The 23,553-nt window shown below is 43.7% G+C and overlaps 1 long non-coding RNA gene across 2 annotated transcripts in view; it reads right to left on the minus strand.

Annotated features, from left to right (window-relative positions):
- Nucleotides 1-1,490: 1,490 nt before the first annotated feature.
- Nucleotides 1,491-23,553, minus strand: part of LOC118658868 — a 110,445-nt gene continuing 88,382 nt past the window's right edge. The window contains exons 4-5 of one of the 2 annotated variants that reach the window (XR_004968387.1): nt 18,663-18,697; nt 1,491-1,749 (exon numbers count right to left, since the gene is read on the minus strand). This is a non-coding gene — a long non-coding RNA (uncharacterized LOC118658868). Of the gene's footprint in view, nt 1,750-15,241; nt 15,568-18,662; nt 18,698-23,553 lie in introns of those variants that run through there. The other variant, XR_004968388.1, reaches the window with a different exon arrangement.

The following is a 23,553-nucleotide window of genomic DNA, read 5'->3' on the forward strand; positions in this document are numbered from 1 at the left end:
GTCAATTGGCAATATGGGGCATAAAATGCAATGATATGCTTGTACGACGAAGTACAAAACCTTTTGCAAATATCAGGTTTTACCTGGTAAATTTATTGTTCATTATCAGCTCCAATGTTACTTACTGTAAAGGTGGGTGAAGAAGGTCAGAGATACTAAGGAATGAAAAGAAATATGAGAATTGACTACAGATTTCCCAAATCCATCCTATTTTGCCTATCTCACTGTGAATTAAAGTTTAGCTGTAGATTGAAGTCCTATCCTGCTACATCAACATGGATGAATCCCAGCATAATTCCTTCAAAAAAAGTCTCAAAATACATAGAATATAATCCCATTTATATAAATTTCAGGGAGACATGTACAACCAATAAACTGCTTAGTGATATGCACATATGTGGTAAAATTATAAATAAAAATGAGGAGGGGAAATATGTTGGGGAGGATATAAAGAGTGTCTTAAATGTCACAAAAATGTATTTCTTAAGCTGGGTGGTTGGTACAAGTATGATCATTTTATTATTTTCATTTAAACTATAGTTTAAATAGCAATAGTTTAATAAGAATATAGTTACTTAAACTATATATTAGTACGTATAAATATACACACATGCAATATATATATACTCTATATGATATACTTCATGAAAAATTTTTAAAGATTCCCCATGCCTCCAGAATCATAATATAATAAAATCTTATTGATATAACACTTTTTTCCCCCTCTTGGTTTATTGTTCCTGGCTCAGCTTGGACCTGTTTTCCCCTATCTATCTCCCACCAATACGGACTTCTCCGTTTCTCTTGGCTGCCCTGCATTTCCTGCCTGCCTGAGGGACTCTGCACACTCGAAGGCACTCCCTCCCCAGTCTCCTCCTTTAGGTCTCAGTTTAAGCATTATTTCTTTTAGGAAATCTTTGGACTCCTCTGACTAGGTTAGGTTCTCCTGTGACAACCTTCCAGAGTAGCCTGCCTGTCTCCTTCTTAATATTCATCACACTTGTAAAACCTTTTCATTTCTGTCTTCCCAACAGATGAGAAACCCTAGGAAAGCAACACTACATCTGTTTGGCTTCCTGCTGAATCGCTAGTGCTTAGCCCAGACGTCGAGTGGGCATGCAACGATATGTTGGATGGATGGATGGAGGGGTGATGGATGGCAAAGCCAGGGAATTCCCTCTGCCAGGTATGAATGCCACGTTTTGGGCATGGCTTCATCTACTCTTTTCTAAGAACTTGATGACCAATTAGCACCAGCTCTAAGCAGCTGAAAGAATTGTGAGATTTAGCTTTGTTGCATTTATTTGCTTTATTAAATTTATTGGGGTGACATCGGCTAATGGGATCATATAGGTTTCAAGTGTACATTTCTATGATACAAGATCTGTATATTATACTGTGTGCCCACCACCCAAAGTCAAATCATCTTCTGTCACCATCCATTAGGCGTCCTTCCCTCCCTCCCCTCGGGCAACCACCACACTGCTGTTTGTGTCCACGAGTTTCAGTTTAATATCCCACATCTGAGTGAAATCATATGGTTCTTAGCTTTTTCTGACTGACTTTATTTCACTTAGCATAATATGTTTAAGGTCCATCCATGTTGTTGCAAATGGCAGTACTTACGGCAAACGTCATTTCTTATGGCTGAATAGTATTCCATTGTATATATGTACCATATCTTCTTCATCCAATCCTCTATCGAAGGACACTTTAGTTGTCTCCATGTCTTGGCCACAGCGAATAATACTGCAATGAACACAGAGGTGCATATATCATCGCAAATACATCTGGTCTAGCAATTGCTTCTTACCGATTGTAATAGCTGGGATCGGCATGGTGATGTGACTTTAAATGTCTCCATGAGGTCTTTCTTTCACTGCTCCGCAAGAAACAGTAGCAGATTCCTCTCAGAGAGGGGCCCCGGGTAATGCATTATCTGAGTTACCACTGTTCAATCACAAAGTGCGTGAAGGAGCCACATAATTCATCCAGACGGCAATCACCATGGAGTTATGCAGGTCTCTTATGTAGGTGATGAAACAGCCAAATTCCCTGACAGTGGTGAATTACCCTTCATGTTACTCATAGCGATGCCAAAAGAAGTGTCAAGGCCACAGACATGGAGAATGAGGGGTTCCTCAAACTGCACGAGGAAAAATTTGGTTTGTTTCATTGCTTTCTTTTCATCTTGATCATTCAGATTTTCAAATGAAATTGCAGGGATGCTAAGCCCAGCCAATGGCTAAGGTGATTCATTTCTACTTTGGCAATGGTGTTAGTGTGGTGGCTTCTGTCCAGGCCAAGCCTGGGCTGGGGACCTTGAGCCTTGCTGTTCCGCCACCATCCCCATGGCTCAGCTGGCACCTCACATCCTAACAAAGGGTGTGTGACATATGGGATTTTTTTTTCATCTCTACTCAAATAATTCAGCAAATCTCTCTCTTTTTCTCTCAGAGTTAAAATGTTGACCTGATGTAATAAATCTCTGACTTTCACAAAGTCTTGTAGAATGAGAGACGGGCTAACATGTGAATTTCAAGTCTGGTGATTATGAAGTGCTTTGAGTGGCCTTGAGAACTGCAGGTAAAACATTAAATTCAACTAATATTCTTGTTTAGTTAAACTTTTTAATGTTTTCAAAAAGCCCTTCATAATATTATGGATAAGTAAATTCTTGGGCCTGACTTCAATTTGAGTCAAATTCCAACTAATAATGTTACACCCATAAACCTTCTCCTTAACAGCCCATAACATTAAACTAAAAACAGAATTCTTAAAGCACACTCTTATGCTGTCTATTCACGAAATAAGCATTACAGACTTTCAACAGATGTCTTTAATAGACATTGTTATTAAAAAGAATATTACAGAAAATAAATTCAGACTGTTAGTCTAGCACAGTGACTACAGGAATACTGCTGTACATGCAGATAATCACTTCGATGCTTAATTGGGAGGGGAAGAAAATCCGCGGCACTATTATCTTCTGGTAGTGGCCTGCCACTCGCTTACCTATGCAGCTCATTAGCCCAGATTAGGATTTGTTAGTGCCTTCTCCATGTCATAATCCCCACTTTTCAGGAAATTAAAAGTTGGTCAGAAAAAAGAACTCCAGTTAACAAGCATCAGCCTAAGAGCAAATTCCTTATAAAAAATCTTGGGGGAAAACTTCAGCCCTTTTTCAGCTATGAGTGCCAAAAAAAAAAAAAAAAGTTTTGTGGTTTCAGGCACTTTTGAGTTTTATAATTTGAAAATAAGTTAGACTTTAAGCCGAAAAAAAGGAAGTTTCAAGTCCATAATATGGATTAATGCCACTGGGATGTTTTGAAGATGACACAAAGCTAGTAAGAAGGACTGAACTATTTGCTTGGAAATGGGTTGGGTAGTGCATGATTTTTTTTAAAAACCCAACACACCACTACGTAGGGCCAGCATTGGAGTTTGGTTCCTGCCTTGAGGCCTGCAGTTTGAGAAAATTATCCACTCCAGTTAATTAGGTAATAACTGGAATTTACCTGACATCTCTCATTCTAAGGTATTAAACAAAGGGTGGAAAGACCCGCATTTCAGGACAATGGCTCATCCTTTGGGAGGGCAAGCTCCAATGGAGGTAAGTGAGAGGTCGGTGGCCATTAAGATGACCCTGATATTGTCACTCCCTAGTCACTGAGGAAGAATGTGAAGGAGGGTCTTAACCAAGATTGTGTGGCAAGTAAAAGCTGAAGTTCATGTCTTTCCCAGGTGAGGATATATTTGCACTGTGCTAGGCTGTGGCTGCGTCGTCTTTATTTAGATCCTCTGCGTTCAGGCAGGTCTGGGAGAGTGGGATGAATCAGCACTTATAACAGGCAGTCCTGCCAGGGCCGAGGCTGCGCGGAGGAGCAGGGAGGAGCGTGGGGTTTGAATTAGACAAACATCGACTTGATCCTTCCTCTACAACTTACTCGTTACGAGACTTTGGAAAGTTCCCTGAGCCTCTGTTTATTTATCTGGAAAATGAGACTACAGGAAATACATACCTCATGAGTAGTTTTAGGGGCTGAATAAGGAAGAGAGTAGTAGTAACAATCAATAAACATTAGCTATTATTATTATTCTCAAATCTTGCTTCCCACTTATAAGTTACATTTTAGATGCACCAGATAAAAGGATAGATCTTACCACTTTATATATGCAGGAAATAGCAGGCTATGATCCTTTACTTTTGTCATTTTTTGAAACTTGACTATAGAGTTAAAGAAGCGGCAATGCCATGAGGATCCACGTAGGATTCAGAAAACCTGATTTCTGTTCTACCATCTACAACTTCCACAGACTGCTTAAACCTCTCTGAGCTTCAGTTGTTCTGTTTTTCGAATTTGTAAAGTTGAATGATAAATCTTACCTACCTCACACAGGTCCTGGGAGGACTGAGTGGGAAGACAGATTTGAAAACTATAATGCACTTAGTTAAAACAAAATGGAGTGTTTTTATAATTTTTATCATGCTCAAAGTCACTTCTGATGACAGATTTGTATGTCTATAATTTTTTTCCTGGAAAGTTTATTCTTATTTGGAACAATTGTTATTTATTACTCATTTATTAATAGAAATAAAATTTAGATGACAGCCTTTTGCTAACAATAAAACAAAACTGGATTCATGGTTCAGTAGTGCTTTTCATGTTCAGCTTTTCTCCTTTGAAAAGTTGAGCCTTCACAATTTGTTGCAGCAAAAGGAAGGACTATATTGCTTAATAGCTGTTCTACTAAAGTTCATCAAATTGTACTTGATGTTCTGACATTTATTGCTTACATAGAATATGTGTTTTCCACCTGGCTTTATAAAGCATGTACACACACACACACACACACACACACACAAACACACAACCTGCTTTGATCAAAGGGTTCATACTACTATGGTAAGAATAACCAGAGAAATTCAATTTGTCTAAAACTTCAGGACTTCAAGAGCTAATCATAAGTGACAGAGTTATTGAGAAATTTTGACCAAGAGAAGAACCTTTCGTTAGGAAAAGGTCAAACATTCTGTGTAAACACACTGGCTCCTTCCTCTGGCAAGGTTGTTTATGCTTAGTCATTGGGAAAGTTTCAGCTGAACTTTGATCAACAGGGCTCCATAATTACCAAGCCATTGACTACCGACAGCTTGGCTGGCAAAGGGAAAGCTTGACTGCTTGCAGCATGGATGCCTGAACGAGTAACTCAAGGGAATGAAGTGCTTTCCTGGGGATGCCATTCCTTTTATTTTATGGTCACGCCTAGCATAGCCCCTTTGATATCAGGTCTGCTCTGCCCAGGAATAAGGAACTTTGAAGGTAGGAGAGACTCACGATCAGACCCCCATGCATTGTTCAATGACATCCAAACTTCCAAGTCTCTAGTACACTTATTTTCTGCCAGCCTTTAAGGGAGCAATCAATGCAGGCGAAAGTGCGATTACCTCCTTGTCATAAAGTTATTGTCTCTTAGCTCCACACCCACCCTTGGCTTTACAATGCGGGAGCTGAGACTCTGCAAACCAAGTTTCTCCTTTGCCAGCAGCCCCAGGTTAGGTTCTGAAATTGGTGGGCTAATCCTTGAGGGAGCCTGCAAGTCTAGAGGAGGAAAAGGGACTAGCTCCTTCCTGTTGGCTCCTACTGGTTTGAGGTCTGCTTGCCACGGCTAAGAGTACTCGGCAGAAGCAGTTCTTTCCCACAGTAGTGAGTGGGTCCAATATGTGGTTTGCCCAATTCCTGCAGAACCAGCCATGATGTGCACCCCCAGCTCCCAGCACCAGCCGAGCATCACCCCCACCCACTGGTCTGAGTTTTAGCTCCATAGGGCATCTCCTCCAAGCTTGTAGATTTTGATAATTCCATCCTCTTCCCTTCTCGCCTCAGCCCTGGAATCATATTGATATCTTCTTTTTACACTTTTAGTTACCTAGCTAACAACTTTATACTTGTCATGAATTCTTTATTTTAAATTATCTCTGTTAAAATAACTGGAATGGCTTCTATCTCCTGATTAGACCCTGACTGATATACCAGCTGACAACCTAGATTCACGTGTTAACACTCCCACAATACGTGCTATGCTATAGTAGCTTCCTGCAGACATCTATTGCGTTTGTCTGCCAAGAAACCAATCTCTTTATTTTGCAAGCACCCCAAACTTACTCTTTGTCCATGTAGTTCAGGTAGAACCATCTCTACCCCTTGCTCTGAGAGTAGGCTGGTCACCCAAGTCTAACCAATGAAATTTTTGCATGTCCCAGCCAGAGTGATTGGACATGTGCTCCAGGTGTACTTGAAGTCAGTGTCACCTTCTTAAACTTCCAAATTATATAAGCCAATATATTTCCACTCCTTTAAAAAAGTTAATTTAGCCCTAACCGGTTTGGCTCAGTGGATAGATCATCGGTCTGTGGACTGAAGGGTCCCAGGTTCAATTTCAGTCAAGGGCACGTACCTTTGTTGCGGGCACATTCCCAGTAGGGGGTGTGCAGGAGGCAGCTGATCGATGTTTCTCTCTCATTGATGTTTCTAGCTCTCTATCCCTCTCCCTTCTTCTGTGTAAAAAATCAATAAAATATATTTAAAAAAATAATAAAAAAAGTTAATTTAAATTGTGTGTCACTGTTAACTCTGAAACAAAAGGAATGAAATTTTAACAGTGGTACTTTAACAGAAATTTGGTGGATGTGTGGGTGGGTGGCAGGCTATACTCCATGGCCTTCAGAACATCCTCCAGAAAGGAGCTGGTGATGGCAGGTAGGTACATGCCTCACAGGGTTCTCCTCCAGCCTGGAGCCTGGCTGGGACTCCTATTGCTCAATGCCCTGCAGGACTAATTCCACGTAACACTGTGCTGATGAGCACACAAGAGCCTTGGGGTAGTGGCTTGGTGCTTTGACATCCTCAATGTGAGACCAAGGTAACTTTCTAGGCGCACATTCTACTAGACAATTTACTTAATTACCTTACACGATGATGGGGGTAGGATAAAAATACTTCCTCATATTGTCTTCTAAATATGGTTTTATCTGATACGGATACGCATGTTAATATAGGAAGAGGAAGAGAACTGGCATTTATTGAATACTGTTACAGGTAGAGATCAGGCTGAGTACTTTTCATTTTATAACCAACTCAGGAAATACCTATCATCATCCACTTTTTAAAGATGAAAAGAATGAGGCTTAGAAAGGTTGAGCAACTGTTCAAGGTCATGAGCTAACACATTCGAATCCACTTCCCTTTGACACTGAAGTTCATTCTTATCATCAGGTGAGGACTTCTCTAAGGAAGTCAGTGGACAGTTCAAAGAGAAAAGATGATCACTGAAAATGTCTCATCGCCTAATTTTCTCCTTGTTTTTCCATGCCTCAGAGCAGAAATGTGGCTAGAATCCTGTTCTAAAGCATCGGTACAGGCAGGGATTTCTCCTGTGTGCTGGGAGAAGTAAATCCAAAAGCAACAGGATTTGGAATGTTAGAAAAGTCTTAAGCTCTTTCTAGTCCAGCCACAAATCAATAGAGGTTTTTATGTATAGAGTGATTTACTATCATTCATTAGTGTATTTTATACTTCACTGAACTTAGGCAAATTATATAAACATTTTATATATAAGCAAAACATGTCACATGTCAGGACTCAAAATATGTATTTAATTAAAAAAATACATCTCTTAAAACCAAAGCCCTAAATACATATTAAATGCTACCCTAATCTGAAGGTAAATGAGATATGCCACGTAACAGATATTAAGTGGCCCACATATACAGTGGCACCTCCATTAGTGAGGCAAATGCATTCCAACAGCACACGTCAGTGTCAGAAACTTCATTAGCCGATGAAGCAATAACAAATCATATGGGCCCATGCACGGAGGACAGAGAAGAAGTGGCTACAGCGTGAAATTATTAAATATTAACCAAAATAATAAAAGTAGGCCAACAAAAAAACAAGATTCTGGAAGTTCTGATAGAGGGGGGAATAAAGAGGGAATGGGACTCTCCGAGGTGCTTTGTGATTCCCCGAGAAGTGGGGAAAAGTTTGAGGAGAAGCCTGCAGGTGGCCTGGCCTGTAGCAGAATGGACTTTGCCTGATTCGGTGCCCCTAAGAGCCCCAGAAGAGGCCTTGAGGAGCTGGGGCTGAGCCTGGCCCAGACATGTCTCTGTAAGGACACAGACTATCCATAGAGGAGAGACAGCACTTCTGAATCCCCAAACACCCCTGGACCCACCAAGGGCAAGTTCACTGTTAGGCCACATGGACATGTTTCACTGGGTTCCATATCACCCCATCCATATACAAGTCCTTTTACAAAGGAGTGTCTTTCATTGTTCTGTTGGAAGAGGAAGACCAAATATCTTTACCTAGCTGAGGTTCTACACAGATTACCACTTAGACCAGTGATGGCGAACCTATGACATGCGAACTCATTTTTTTGGTTGATTTTTCTTTGTTAAATGGCATTTAAATATATAAAATAAATATCAAAATTATAAATATTTGTTTTACTATAGTTGCAAATATCAAAAAATTTCTGGTGACATGGCACCAGAGTTAAGTTAGGGTTTTTCAAAATGCTGACACGCCGAGCTCAAAAGGTTCGCCATCACTGACTTAGACTGTCACTCACCAATGAATCGGACAATCAGAACATGAAAATAACCTTGATCAGATCCTTTTCTTTCTTGACAAAGACAAGGAAGCAGGGAGGCGGGTGGACACAGGGCAGCTGAAGGGATAGAGGAGGCAGCTAAGGGGTTATGAGACTCAGAACAAGAGGCTGGGGAACCCCTACGTTTCTGCTGATTTCTTATTTATACCATAAACCTTGCAGGACAAACATGCTCTATTCACAGAGGTATTTTTGTCCCGTGCAGCTGTGTGGCTTAGCAGGAGCTTTGCTGACGAGCCATATGACTCATGCCAACGTTGCTGCATATGATTTATGACGACTTAAAGGAAAAGCAAACAGCCAGCTTCATTAGGAAGGAGCTTCATTTTCAGAGGATTTGTTCATCAAGGATCAGGGTACCATTTGGCGTTTCTGGAGCTGGGTGAAACAGCAAGCCTGCCTCAGCCAGGCATGGGCTCAATGACACCCCTTGCATCCCTGCGCCCCACTTGCCCTATTCCCTGCTTAAATGAGGACACCCCAGTTGGAGAAGCTAACTGATCACTGTAGCTGGAGGACCTGTGCCCTTCAGCTGCCACAGGGGGCTTAGTGACTTTGAACGGGGCCAAACCCTCCTATTGGAGGTGCTGCTTGGGGCTGGAACAGCTGCCCTTGAAGGCAGGGTCTGCAGCCCAAGGCCTGGGGAGAAAGGTTGGAAAGGGACCAGGTTTTATTGGAACTTGTTTGGCTGCTTTGTGCTTTGTCACACTGCCTCCCCACCTCACTGATGCAGAGAGCAGTCCCACTTAATTTTCTGAAATGCTCCCCAGAGAACATTCAACAACCCTCCAGCCCCCCGCCCCGTCCAACCCCACACTCCCCACAGGGGTCAGAAAGAAGAGGGCTGGATCTCTTACTCTAGAAGGTTTCTAACTCTTACCCTTGAAACTCTCCAAGCTGGACTTGATGAGCCTGTCCCTTTCCTTCTCTCCCTCCCTGTTTCAGCTTTCACTTTCAAACAAGGCCAGGCCCACATTTATTCCTTGAAAAAAAAAAAAAGTGTGTGTGTAGCGGGGGAATCAGGCCAGTCAATAGCTCAGGTTGGTGGCTGTAACACACAACGGCTGCTTTGTGATGAAGTAGCTTGGACTAAGAGAGCAACTTGGGTAATATCCTGTTTATCTGCTTCCAGGAATGCGCTGTTAGCACCAATACCCTCACCACAATGGAGCCGAATACAAGACTATGAGACTTTGTGAATCATGCCGTGGTCACAGGGCCTGCACCGTGGACACTTTCATCTTAAATTAAAGTGTGGGAGGCTCAGGATACAGTTTGTATTCAGGTTGTCCAACTTGCTAATAAGCTTTATAGCTTATCATTCCTCTGAGAGATGAGAAGAAAGCCCATTTGGAAATTTTGCCAAAAGGAGCTTAAAATGACAATTTTTAAAATATTCAACATATATACCATATGCCAACAAAGTTGTACTTTAAACTAGAAAATTAAACAGTCAGTAAACGTTTGGGTGCAATTTTTTTTTTTTTAAGTAAAAGTGTTAAATACCCTATCTTCTGTCTCCTCTGGTTGCAGTCAGTAGGGAGCCAGTGCTTTCAGCATAGCTTTGGGTTTATTTGTGTAAGTTTTGTGTGGCCTGATCCCTGCCCCCACCACGACACACACAAAGGACCTGAGCGGCTGGTTCCAGGTAGTGGGGATGATCTCTCTCCGGGGATGCTTTGGAGGCCCACCAGCTGCATCAGGCCTCCTTGCTCGGTGCATCTCCACCCGCCTGCCAAGCCTGGTGGCAGAAATTCCCAGAGCAGAGCAGCACACCGTGTAGTTCTACAGCAGCGATCACTGTTTCCTGTGCAAATTTTTACAGAGACGCCCTGGTATCTACTTTGACCCACCCCTTGGCCTCCTAATAGCTCCTCCTGGCTATGACTCAGAACTGTCCAGGAGAAGTACCGGAAGGACGAGGTGGGGGTCAGACTGCCTGAGCCACTCCTGCTGCCTCCGTGTCCTTTCAGTGCCTGGGAGGCCACACCTGGTTACCCGAGAGGTCCTGCCCGCACAGACTCGGGAGCTCTCCCTCAGGAGCCTTGAGGGAGCTCATCAGTTCCAAGCTGTGGGCAGGGAAAAATGGGTTCTACCTTCCTCAGAATTTCTGGTAGAGGATTCCTTCGGAAAGGAGCAGGAGCCTGAGCCACAAGAGCAGGCAGAGGCTCTAGGACAGGCTGCGCGGCAGCACTTTCTGCAGCGACGGAAACTTTTTGTAATGCGGTGCCGGCCAACGTGGCAGTGCCGAGCCACACGTGGCCGCTGAGCAGGTGACACGGATCTAGAATGACTGAAGTACCGAATTATCAATTTTAATTCATTTAAATTGTCGTAAGTGACTACTGTGTTGAACAGCAGAGCTATAGGAATTAAGTGTGTGTGTGTGTGTGTGTGTGTGTGTGTGTGTGTGTGTGTGTTTAGTGTTTAGAAAACTGTAAGACCTCAGGTGGAGGAAAAAGAAGAACGACGAAGAAAAAATATTGCCTACTTGGACCCTTCTGGAAAAATCCTTTTGGCCTGTCGCCATAATCTCTGCACCCAGGTAATAAGGAGATCCTAGCCATCAGTTCCTAAAGAGAATGGTGTCATCATTTATTTTCATTAATCATTAGGGAACGGGGCTGCCATGCCCACGTACAGGCTGGCACGTCTCCGCATTCACGCCTACTGATTGATAGCATTTCAAGACATCTTGTGCTAGGCTGTGGGCAAGGGGGAAAGGTAATGAAATTGCCTCCTCATTTATGAGCCAAGCCAGCAATGTGTCATTGTGTGTGGCTGTCAGTTTTCTACATCAAGGGTGCCCAGTACCAGGTAAGCCACCCCCCCTCCCCACTTTGAAAGCAATATAAATCAGGAGTTGTACAAGTGGAGAGGGGTCATGGAGAGGCCACCGGAATCTCAGGCCCGTCCACTTGTCTGATTCAGGGCCTTGAAATTGTTTCCTGAGCTGGGAAAACCGTGGGATTCTGAATACTTTGCTGGGGACGCCAAGCCTTGTAGATATTGCAGGTGACCTGCTGACAGAGGGACAACGTGGATGTGACCACCCCTATAGCTGAAGAGAAGATCCGGATGGTATCAGCGCTGGGGTCCCAAATAGCGTAGCGGGGAAGACGGCCCTGACCCCATGTCCCACCCTTCCTACGTTCATTTTCCTGCTGTGTTTGAATTAGGAAACACTGAAGACATCTAGGAGAGTATAAGGAACCAGACACTAATAAGTTTTTCTCTGTCCGGGAAAAAAAACACACAACACAACAACTTGTTAGTTTACCACATTTCGCGTCTGCAGAGCTGTCTGTCTTTCCCTCCCAGCGTTTAGCAGGGCCCTGAAATGCCGAGCTGCAGCCCTGGCAGCAGTTCTTTCCAGGCAGGAGCGATTTGCCTTTTCATCACGACTTCTTTTGTTTTTCCCCGTAGCCAGCTGCTGCAGTGAGGCATCAATTTAGATTAAACAGGCTGAGAAGTGCTATTCAGTCTGTCAGCCAGGCACACTTCTCTAAATACAGCGTTCAGCAGGTACCGCTTTTAAAACGAAGTCAGGAGGCTGCTCACAGGGGGCCACAGACTTTGTTTCTCAGTCTGGGAACAAGAGCAGGGATCTCCTTGGCGGGTTTCTCTGCATTCAGCACTGGGAGCAGCTCGCGCCCTTTCTTTCTGCCTGTCTTCACCCTCGTCCTGCTCCTCCCCTTCGGCTCTGCCACTGGTTTCTATCTCCATTGTTCCCTTAAGCCCAGCAGCCAGTGTGCAGCCAGGCCCAGCACACGCTCAGCAGCCAGCAACTTCCTCTGAAGCTGCAACGCATAATTATAACCAGCTGCTCCGGCTGCTCGCTGGCCAGCTCTGCAAACAAGCTTCCTGATGCCCCGAGTTCCAGGGAAGCGACAGCCGGCTCTTGGCAGCAGCAAATTCTCCGAAGGAATTGCCCACACCCTTGGAAGCAAAGGGAGCAGCTTTCTCTCTTGTGGCTCCCAGAGGCCAGTGCCTGCCTGGTCTCCTCGCTCTTCCCTATCTGAGAGTCGCTTTTATTGTTAACAGGAAGCTGCCACCTGCAGCTGCCCTGGCCCTGCTGGCTGCTGGCTGTGCTGGGGCCACCTCAAGCAGGATGGCAGTCCCAGGCCTAACGCTGGGAGGCAGCAGCACGAGGACCCCAGGCTTCCGGTTGGCGTCTCAGCTGGGGCAGTTTGCGAACATGAACAGAGATATCTGGGTAGGAAACATGCACTGTCCCTCAGCTAGCGGGAGGCCAAAAGCCAACTGATGTGGCTTTAAAAAAAATACCAGTGAAAATCCAAACAAGCCTAACATAACCTCCCCACGGACAGCAGCATGTGGGCAAGAGAGATGAGGACGCGCCCAGGCCCCGCCTCAGAGCTGTGGGTTCATCTGGGGGCCTCGGTGATCTTTCAGGCTTGGCTACAATATGACTCTGATCCGAAATTAGGCTTTGAATGTGTAACACTAGGCTCCCTGTCCCACCCACCACCTCTCTCTGCCCGGTGCTGATTCTTCAGAGCCTGGCTCTGGGCCAGATAGGGCCCTTCTGGCTCCTAGGGGAAGGGCTGGCTGGCCTCAGTGTCCTGTTTCCAGGCAGGGCTTTAAGGTGGGTGAAGGTGCACGATGCTGCCCAGGAAGAGGAGGGGAGACTGATCCGCTTGCAAAGGACACCCAACCCTCAACTCACCCACCTCCTCAACCCAAAGCTGGAGAAGACGGGGCAGGTAGGAGGGCAGGTGTGCCACCTGGGGCTGCCACACTGCTTCTGCCCACCTGTGCCTCCCAGCTCAGACTCCTAATAGGCCTTCAGCAGGGAGAGAGGCGAGCCAGGCCTAGCTGGCCACTCTGTCATGCCCGACAGCAGCCTTGGAGGTGGGGAGCAGCTGGCACTCTGCTGTTGAAAAGGAGCTGCTCATTTTCCAGGGCAATTTCCCAGGGATGCTGGCCCTGGCAGTCATAGCTCAAGTGGGGCAGCAGACAGGAGCACCTTCAAGAGGGTTTGTTCTTACTGATGGAGCTTCGGCAGCCAGACCATGGCCAGCAGCCGTCTGTGGTGTTGGGGTTCCCCTGCGCAGCTTTCTCAGTTTCAATGTTTTAAAATCTCAATAGAACATTTGTTTTTTGCCAAGTGGTACCGGGCAGGGGGTGCTCACTGGAAAGGCACTGTAATAGCAACCTGGATTGGCCACGGGCATACAGAGAACCCAGGTCCTTGTGAAGGTGTGTACACCAAGCATGTCAAACTCAAAGGCTAACATGGGCCAAATAAATGAGGCATGCGGCCCACAGGCCATGAGTTTGACATGCTTGATATTCACAATGGAGCTAGTGCCATCAGCCTCGGATAACCTTGCATTTTAATTCCCCACAGAAAAAGGTGCCCATTTAAAGTGCTCTTTTGGTGTTCAATCCACACTTTCCCTTCTGATGCCTAAGCCTGGATACACTTTCGAAGCATGTTCAAAGCAAACGCATGTCTGGAATAGCATCACAACGCGGCAATTTCAGCCCGAATGTTACTCGTGCAGCTTCACTGGCTCCTCCACTTAGAGCAGTTTGGAGGTCCCTGTGACTCACTAATGTGATTTTTGGCAGGTTTTTCTTAGAGTTTGCAATGAGGAACAAGCTTAACGAGTCATGTCTGAGCTCTCACTTGACCGCAAATCTTCCTAGAGAAGATCAGGGATGAGAGCCTTGCCTTTGAGGGCTCCGTTCCCCCGGGGAGGAATGTAGAGAAGGCACTGTAGCCCTATTATAGCATTAAGTGCGTGTGTGTGGGAGGAATGATGTAGACGGCAGAACGACGGAGAAGTTCAGTTTCCAGGATTATAAAAAATGAAGCTAGAGAGATTAGCACTGGAGTTTGAGACAAGAGAGGAGTTTGAGACAAGACTTAGCTTAGCCAGACCGATGTGGCTCAGTGGTTGAGCATCAAACCCATGAACCAAGAAGCTGCCACTTCGATTCCTGGTCAAGGCACATGCCCAGGTTGCAGGCCCAATCCCCAGTGGGGGGTGTGCAGGAGGCAGCCAGCCGATAGATGTTTCTTTCTCATTGATATTTCTATCTATCCCTCCCCCATCCTCTCTAAAAATCAATAAAAACATAGTTTTTAAAAAAAGGGATTTAGGCTATTTTCCTAACTCTGCCCCTATTTATCTGTGGGGACATGGCAATCCATTTACTTTTCCTGGTTTAAGTTTTATCACCTATAAAATAGGGTGCCGATACCACTCTCTGAAATTCTACTGTGTGTGTGTGTGTGTGTGTGTGTGTGTAGAGAATAAGCACACTAAACATGTTAAAATTAGTATGAAAATGCATTTTGTAGTTGAAAAGTAAATGAGTAGTAATAATAACAGCCACAGCTCCTTGTGCATGCTTATGCTTATTTATTAAACAAATATTTAAGTCCAACCATTGAAGTGGGCTTTATGGAACACCATCTGCTGATGAATTAAAAAAAAAAAAAATGCAAGTGCTTTTTCAGGTATAAGATCATCTTCTTTAAAAAAAGTTCTATAGTTTTTAGACCATCGGATGGGGTTTTATTTTGCTACATTAAGGGAACCATGGGGTCTTGCAGGCCTCTCTAGCATCTCCCGTGCTTTACAAAGACATTTATGACTCTGAGAGTGAAGGTGCTGTGTGTCACTCTCCACCAACAGACGGAGACACTGAAACTTAAAGAGGTGAAGTGAGGTCCCCGAGAAACAGGTGATGGACTGGCTTCCGGTCTCTTGCTCCAACCTTGCTCCACTCTTCTCTCTCATACACAGCCATCGAGAACTTCATCTCCAGGCCAACACTGCCAATTGGGACCCGCAGTGTACAAAGCATTTGTGTGAGAATGGGATGTCCGCCATCCTGGGGACAGAACACAGGGGCCTGAACAGAAATGGAGGAGAAGGAATGACTGAGACTGTGGAGGGCAGAAATGGCATCAACGGCGGGTCTCACGGTGACGGCCAGAAACAGGAAGTCATGAGTGGAAAATTCATTATCACTGACCAATCCAGGTCAAGATCATAGAAACCTAATGGCAGGACCTGCTACCCACTTACCCTATTTAAAGACTGAATTTTGACACTATGCTTATATTTAGAGATATTCCTCAATTTCCTCCTCTGCATATGGGGCAACTAGGCCTATCTCAGATAGTTTTGCTAAGACTAACTAACTTCATGTTTGTAAAAGTATTGAACACGACCCCCCCCCCCCCCCCCCCAGTACATAGAGGGGGCCTAGGAAGTGCTAATTCCTTCTATCCCAAATTTGGCTATCTTCCTTATAAAGTGCTTTAATTGTTGGAAGTACTTTCATATGTATCGCACACAATTTAATGAGGCGGCTAAGGAATGTGTGATCTTCCCTCCCACATACGTGAGAAAACTCCATCTCCGAGAGGTTAGGTAATTCGCTCAGAGTCACACGGTAAATTGGTGCAGAACTGGAAGCTTAGCTCCTGGTCCTGTGACCCATAGTCCTGAGATCATTCCAGAAACTTCTGTTTATTGCCACAATTGCCTCCACCTAAATGGAAGCACTTGGCTTGTAGTCCACCCCAAACCAATTCCACTTCCCAGGACTGTAGCCCCAGCACTGCACTGTAGCCCCAGCTTCAATCTGTCCCATTCCTCGGAGACGCCCTTCTACCTTCACCTAGGGCTGCATGCTCAGGGAACAATCTACATGGCATATAAGTCCAAACAAATTGGGAGGGAATGTTCTTTGAAATGAAAAAGGTTGAATTAGATACCACTGCACACATTATGTTGTTAAGTATTTACAGCATGATAAAATCATCCCAAATGTCACTAATCCCTGGGGGACTTATTAATAATTAAGCATTTTTAGTTCAGTTAGGAATGCAAATTCCATTTAACAAGAGCATGTACACTAAACATGTCCATTATATTGCAGCTTGCGACCAAATATGTTAGAGATCTCAGCTGGATTTCTCCAGGACAGATGACAAGAGTTAATGCAGGTATCAGTTTTCCCTAAAGGCAGCACAGGAGCCAGAAGTAGCCTCCTGGATTGGTTTATAGGGCTTGTGTTTATTAGGAGTGTTTATTAGAATGACTAATAATGAAAGGAGACTTGGCAAGGGCTGGGACAGAGCTGGGGGAAGCCCAAAGGAAATGAGATGGTCTCGCAGAATACAGGGCAGACCAGAGACCCAATGTCTGCGGTGGAGTGAATCATTTGTCCCCACGCTGATTTTTAGGCTTTTTAAGGGCTGGAATAAGCAAAGAAGGCCTCCTTTCTATGTGTTCCACTCAACGGGAAGGTCATTTACATTTTTATTTAGCTTAATCAGAGGAAAAAGATATATGGCCCTGGTTTTACAGACACACACACACACACACACACACTCCTTTAAAAAGCAGTTTTCATTATTGCTTTGTTTTGTTTATCAAGGTAGCTGGTTATCTTTTTTCTTTACTTCCTGGGCAAAGTCAGAATATTGAATATCTTGAAAGAAAGAAAGGGAAGCTAGCAAACAGATTGTCAATCTCCTTTGTCTCTTTCAGAGATTACTATTTTTCCTTAGGCCCACCAAAGAAGGTCCTTTTTGAAGATGATCAAGGGAGAAAAAGAGAGTGTGTGTGCATGTGCTGTGAGATCTGAGGAAATCAGTTGACCCAGCCGTTAGTCCTGAGGTTCTCCTAACGAGCTCTGCAATGTCTGATCTTTTGGGCATGTTGTTTCACCTCTCTCTCTAGGCCCCTTTTCCTATCAGTAGTTTTCATGATCTAGAAATCCCTTCTAGCCTTAATGCATCAGAAATCTAGGCTTGAAGCAGAGACAAGGCTTCTTCTCAGCGGTCCCTGAAGAATTTTTGCAACCTTTATGCAAAAAATGACTGGATACGTTCTTCCACTTCTTTGTTTCCTGAGCTGAAACTTCATGCAAATCATGCCACTTCTTTCCTCCCTCACTTAAAGCACCTGCCAACCTAATAAAAGGGCCATAAATGAGTTGTAAGGACCCCAACAAAGAAGAGAGAAGAGAGCCTCTGCTGACCAGGGAGGTCAATGGGACAGACTCATTGGGAAGTAGACAACACAGGGAAGCTTGTTCACCAACGAGGTGCCGGAGGACCCAGAAATGGCAAACATAAGGGTAGACTTGCCCTTGCTTATGGCTCTTCAGTCTCATCCTGATGTTATTAGAGTTCAAAGTCCAGCTAGTACTGCCTCCAGGAGGCCTCTGGTCTGAAAAAGGTATGTGTATGTCTATAGGAATTACTCCCCGAGTGTTTCCTTTAAAACACTCTCTCTTTGTGTTATTAGATACAGGGCCCAGGCAAGTGGACTGTTGGGTAGACGTTCCCACCCTACTCTCAGGAAAGAATCGACAAGGCGAGAGAGGAATGTGAGAAGAAATGGGGGAGAGAGCAGGGAGGGCATGCTGAGCTATTTATCATGCAGCAGCCTTGGGAGAAGCAGAGGAAGAGGGGTTGAGTTTCAAAACAATTTGTGGACTTAGAGACTATAAAACTGGTGGAGGAAAGAAGATTTAAAGTCAAATAGATTAATAAACTCAATTATCCTGGATGATTTTCTTCAGCCCCTGGTTTTTCTATTCTGAAAGTCTGTTGGTTTTTCCTGCAAATAATCAGCTTGCCCCAAATGAGAACAGTGTATTATATTTCACCATTCATAGAAGCCGGGGGGTGAGGTTTCTCATTTTGCCTTCACAAACTCACACACCATCACCACCTCCCTGATAGTTTGAGGAATTACTTTGCTCTGTCTCTTTAAAAATGTCTAGAAAACTCTTTGGGTACTGTCAAGGCTAATCAATCAGAATGATACTTATGAGCATATGGAATCCCCTCCCTTCATAAGTTGCTTTTCATAGGGACTAAGGGGGTCATAACCAAAAGGGAATGACCACACCCTTCAGAAGATTAAAAAAGATGTGAGTGAGTGTGTGTGTGTGTGTGTGTGTGTGTGTGTTGAAGGGATTGTTACCTGGTTTTGCTGTTGTAATTCATCACACTCTGTTCCTGTAAAAAAAAAAAAAAAAAAAAAAAAAAAAAAGCATCTTTGAAATTTCGGGGGCTCTAAACACAACCACAGATTTTCCAAGCTGGCCTGAGTAGAGTCCAACCAATTTTTTGCACAGGAGATTAAACTGTGGCCCAGAGAAGTTAGCCCGATTACATGTGGGTCATCCAGCTGGTTAGCCACAGACCCCGAGGAGGAACATGGCCTCCAGGCTCCTTGTCCTGTGCTCTTCCTACCCAGGGTGGATTCTAGGAGATCTGATTTGCAGAGTTTCCTTTCCACTTTGCTCTCAGTAAGAGACAATAAATCATAGCATGAGTTTGTGTATCCAAAGCCCTTACCAGCCAAACATTCCCCAGCACTCTCCACTCTCACCCACACGGCTGGAAGGCCACTGCAGAGGGATATGGCAGGAACACTCTGCTCCCAAGGACACATGTCCTTTTTCATCAAAATCCTTTTTCTTTGCCCCAAGGTTAATTGCTCTTTGGCCTCAATTTCTTTTTTTATCTCTGTCTATTCACTGGTATTAGTTTGTATACCAACACTTATATACCCCACATTTAAATTGGGAGACACTAAACACAACTAAACGTAACCTGCAGTACCTTAAAAATTAATCAAGTTTGTGTACTATTTCTTATCTTTTCCCCTTAGTGATCATGTGATGGGTGGGACCTTTGAAGTCATCTCAGTTTCAAACCTCTCCTTCCCAGGGATGCTGGCCCTTGGGTTTGTTCTTTAATGAAAGTGTTAATCTTATCCAAGGAAGCAGTGAAGTGACTTGCCCAAGAACAGTAGGCAGTCAAACTGGTTGGAATTCTGTAACTGGACTAAGATAATCGGCTAAAATCATAAACAGCAGTCTTTTACCAATGCACAGAAAAGAACTTAATAAATAAAACATTCTCAATGTAAGGTTAAAAAAAAAAAAAAAAAAAAAAAAAAAAAAAAAAAAAAAAAAAGAACAGTAGGCAGAAATGGGAATGGAATGGTTCCCATAGACTCAGTACTGACTTTTTCTTTCTATTATGTCACCATACCAACCTGCCAAAATCGGGTTTCACATCTTCTCTTTGCTCTTGTCCAACCCCGGTTAGAGACACTAATAACCAACAGTTAGACAGTGACATGAGCGTAGACAGGATATGGAAGGGGCAGGATGAGGCCTGAACAACCCAGCATGCACTGTTCAATACATTAGCCACAAGTCATATGTGAATATGTCAATTAAAATTAAATGAAATGACAAGTTTAGTTCTTCAGTTGCACCAGACACCCTTCAAGTGCTCAGTAGCCCCAGTGGCTACCATATTGGGCAGCACAGACACGGATCACTTCTCTCATCACAAAAACTTCTACCAGAGAGCCCTGCCAGACTCTAGGCAATCAGAGCAAATAATAACTAGCACTGATTGAGGTCCAACAGCATACCAGGCCCAATTGTTGATGTTTCATGACTATTATTTCATTAATTTTTATAAAACCCAAGTAGTATTATTATTTGTATGTGACAGAAGAAGAAACTGATATTAAAAATTCTTAATAATTTGTTGTTCCTATTTAGTAGTAAATAGCAGAAATATGAACATGGACCTATTAATGGCAGACTACAATATGATCTCTAGTTTCCTGTGGGGAGCCATACAGACTAATAATTCTAGAGCTAGCATTTATTGAACACTTAGAAAGACACTGTTCTAACAGGCAACATAAATAAATCATTAGTAGGTATGATCATTATTCCCATTTAATGGGTGAAGAAATGAACTTACAGAGGTTAAGAAACAATCCTGAGGTCACCCAGCTAGTAAGTGACGGAGTCAGGATTTGAACTCAGGCAACCTGACTCTAGAACCTGGTGCCGAACTATTACACCATACTGCACAACTGGCTGCTGCTTCTATGTTGTATAAAAGGCAAGGACTACCCTATGGCTCACAATTCTAATCCCTGTTCACAGGGCCGGTTGCTCTTTCCAGATGGGCTCTCTCATGGAGTTGGCTGTCAGATGCCTGTGCTCATTTCTCCCTGCTGCTGGCCAGCAAGGTCTCTTGCTCTCTCTGCCAAGCTGCCATAGCTACAAGTCATCACGAAAGTCGTGCTCCAGCAAATCTTGAAAGGAATCCTTTGGCCTACTCCTTAGAGTCGTCCTGCTTCAACCCACCACAGGGGCAGCTTAAGAGCATCCTGTTGACATTCCTTCTTGACATTTGGTAGGCCCGGTGGTCATCCCTTCAGTCCTGGTGGGCTGGCTGTGTTCCAGGCATACTGATGGATCTGTCCTTATCCTTTAATGAGAAGCAGGTCTACTAGGCAATCCCATGAACTGGCTCAAGAAGTTGGGTGTGACATTTATGCACTGATCTATAGATTTTTATTTAGCCTGGTCTAGAACCAGGTGCCACATGGGCATCATACTCCTCCTGACAGTCTCACCAAGATATTCTGGGGGTTTTTTTGGCTTTATTTTCCTACTGCTTTGATATTTTTAGAGCATTACTGCTAGCTGAGAAGCAAAAGTCAATGGAGGCTTTTTTTCTTGTATCTCAGAGGTAAAATCCTATTGGCTGCCAACAGGATTTTCATTGCACCGGTTAGCATTTCATTTTGGTCAACTTTTTGACTTTTCATACCCTTAGCAATATTATAACTATGCAAGATGGTCCAAAATCCTTTGGAGGCTGTCTTAAGTAGGGTGGCTTAGCAGTCATAAATGGCTTTAAGAAGAATGGCCTGTGGGTTATGTAGCTTGGAAGTACCTCCCAAAGACCTTGAAACTTAGAAGTCCTGATGTACTTGGGAACAAATAAACACTCAAACCAGTCTCAACTATTAGTGGAATGGACTGGCTACGGGGGATTCTTTCAAATAACTGGCAAAATCTTTGTGGAATCCCACTGAGCTTCTTTATTAGTCAGGTCAATATTATAGGTTGTGTGTAAATCAACTCATATTATCAAAGACTTTTGTAAAATTGGTGGATACAGTGCACTTCCTCTACGTGATGTACCACAAATACCACAGGAAGTCACTCCCACTTCATCACCCTGGCCCAAGCACATGGCTGTCTTTCAAGAGTCTAACTGACCTTGCTGTGCAGTCACTGGTTTGCCAGGAGTATACTGACATGAATTTTACTATAGTTGCAAAGTGTGGGAAGTTTGTGAGAGCTGTCTTATTCTCAGTTCATTCTTCCCGAAAATAATGATGAACTTGAAAGCCGGCTGTATGTCCTTGGCTCTCCGCCTAATAAAGAATGGCAAACACGGCTATCTTAGTAGCTTCTTCCACTTCAACTTGAAAATTTTCTCAGGTGCAGACCCGTGACTACAATTCATGATTCCAGCTCCACCTTCCTGGTTGAAACAAATTCATATTAACCTAAACTGTCACAGATACTTCGAGAGGTAGTACATTCCCTCTCATGAAAAGAATCAAGCAAAGGGGAATGGCTGTTCAGAGGGACTGTTGTGAAGGGGATGAAGAACTGGTCAGGTGGCCAGACCAAATTACCCAATAAAAACCCTGAGAGGCTATGATTTAGCACGTTCTCTAGTCTGCAACATTTTGCATCCATAATGTTCTACTCTTCTTTAAACACATTACACTCCCCCAGCCCCCCAGGGTCTTTGCCTACACTGGTTTTGTGTGTGTTTTCCCTGGAATGTCAGCACATTCCAGGCTAAAGTTGACTTGACTTTCTTTTTTTTTAATTGCTCAGTTGTTGATTTAAATGCTTTCTTCCTAGAGAGGCCATTGCGCCATTGCTAATCCCTCTACCTATGTAGGCACACTGTGTTATACTTTCTCTGAATCCATTCAATTTTCTTCCAGAATGTATGCAATTGTGGGTATATCTATACATGTTTGTGGGGGATCGGCTGTCTATAGAGACTGTAATGAGTGATCCATGTCTGTTTTATTCACTGATGCATTTCTGTGCTTAGCACATACTAGGCATCTAAATAATTGTTGAAAGTCTGACTGAATCAGTGAATATTGATGTCAGAGTAAAGTCATTTATAGAATTTATGCTGCAGAATTTTTGAATAGGAAAAATTCACATGTTTAGAGATACTCAACTCCATCATTTATCAATGAAATATAAATACCCTCAGTTTCTTCTTTTCCTTACTCTTACAAGGTTGGTGGCTGAGCTACGTAAATTTATAAGCACTGGATAGCTATCTTTAATTAGGCTACACATCAGAAATCTTAGCAATAGAATAAAAAAGTTTTTGTTATGCTTGTTTTTAAAAAATATCCAGGGCTTGGCTAGGTACTGATAGTTTATTAGTTCCTTTCTAGATCCTTTGGAATAAACTGGTCATCCTTCGGATTCCACATATCTCCAGTTTCTCTGACTAGAGTGGGTGGATCCTTGAGATCTTCCTCTGGTCTCCTGGCTGAACAATGACCTTGGGTCTGACTCATGGCCACCACAGTGAACTCTCCAGGTGGGTGCCGGTCACATTGAATATGATAGGACCACAGTAGAAGGCACCAATGACCAGATGCATCAGAAACAAAAGGGAGACACACGGTCCTAAAAATAGAAATCACATCAAAAAATAGATGATGAGTTGATAAGGTCAGGAGACCTCTGTCCAGGAACACTCTGGCACTATAAAGGGAGACACGACTGTGCCACATTCTTCTGTGGAACCTGAGTCGGTTTTCCTTCAAGAGTTCTTCCCGAAGGAGGTTTTGTGGGTTGTGCTAACTCTGCTTTCCATTTTTATCTAGATTTGTTCTTTAACGCAAATGTTATTCTTCTTCCAAGGATTGCTGTATCATCACATTAACAATAAGATAAACAAACTTGACAAAAATTCCCTGAAAACAATGTGTG

The sequence above is a fragment of the Myotis myotis genome, unplaced genomic scaffold, assembly GCF_014108235.1.
Source record: "Myotis myotis isolate mMyoMyo1 unplaced genomic scaffold, mMyoMyo1.p scaffold_m19_p_6, whole genome shotgun sequence".
In the NCBI taxonomy this organism is placed as follows: domain Eukaryota; kingdom Metazoa; phylum Chordata; class Mammalia; order Chiroptera; family Vespertilionidae; genus Myotis; species Myotis myotis.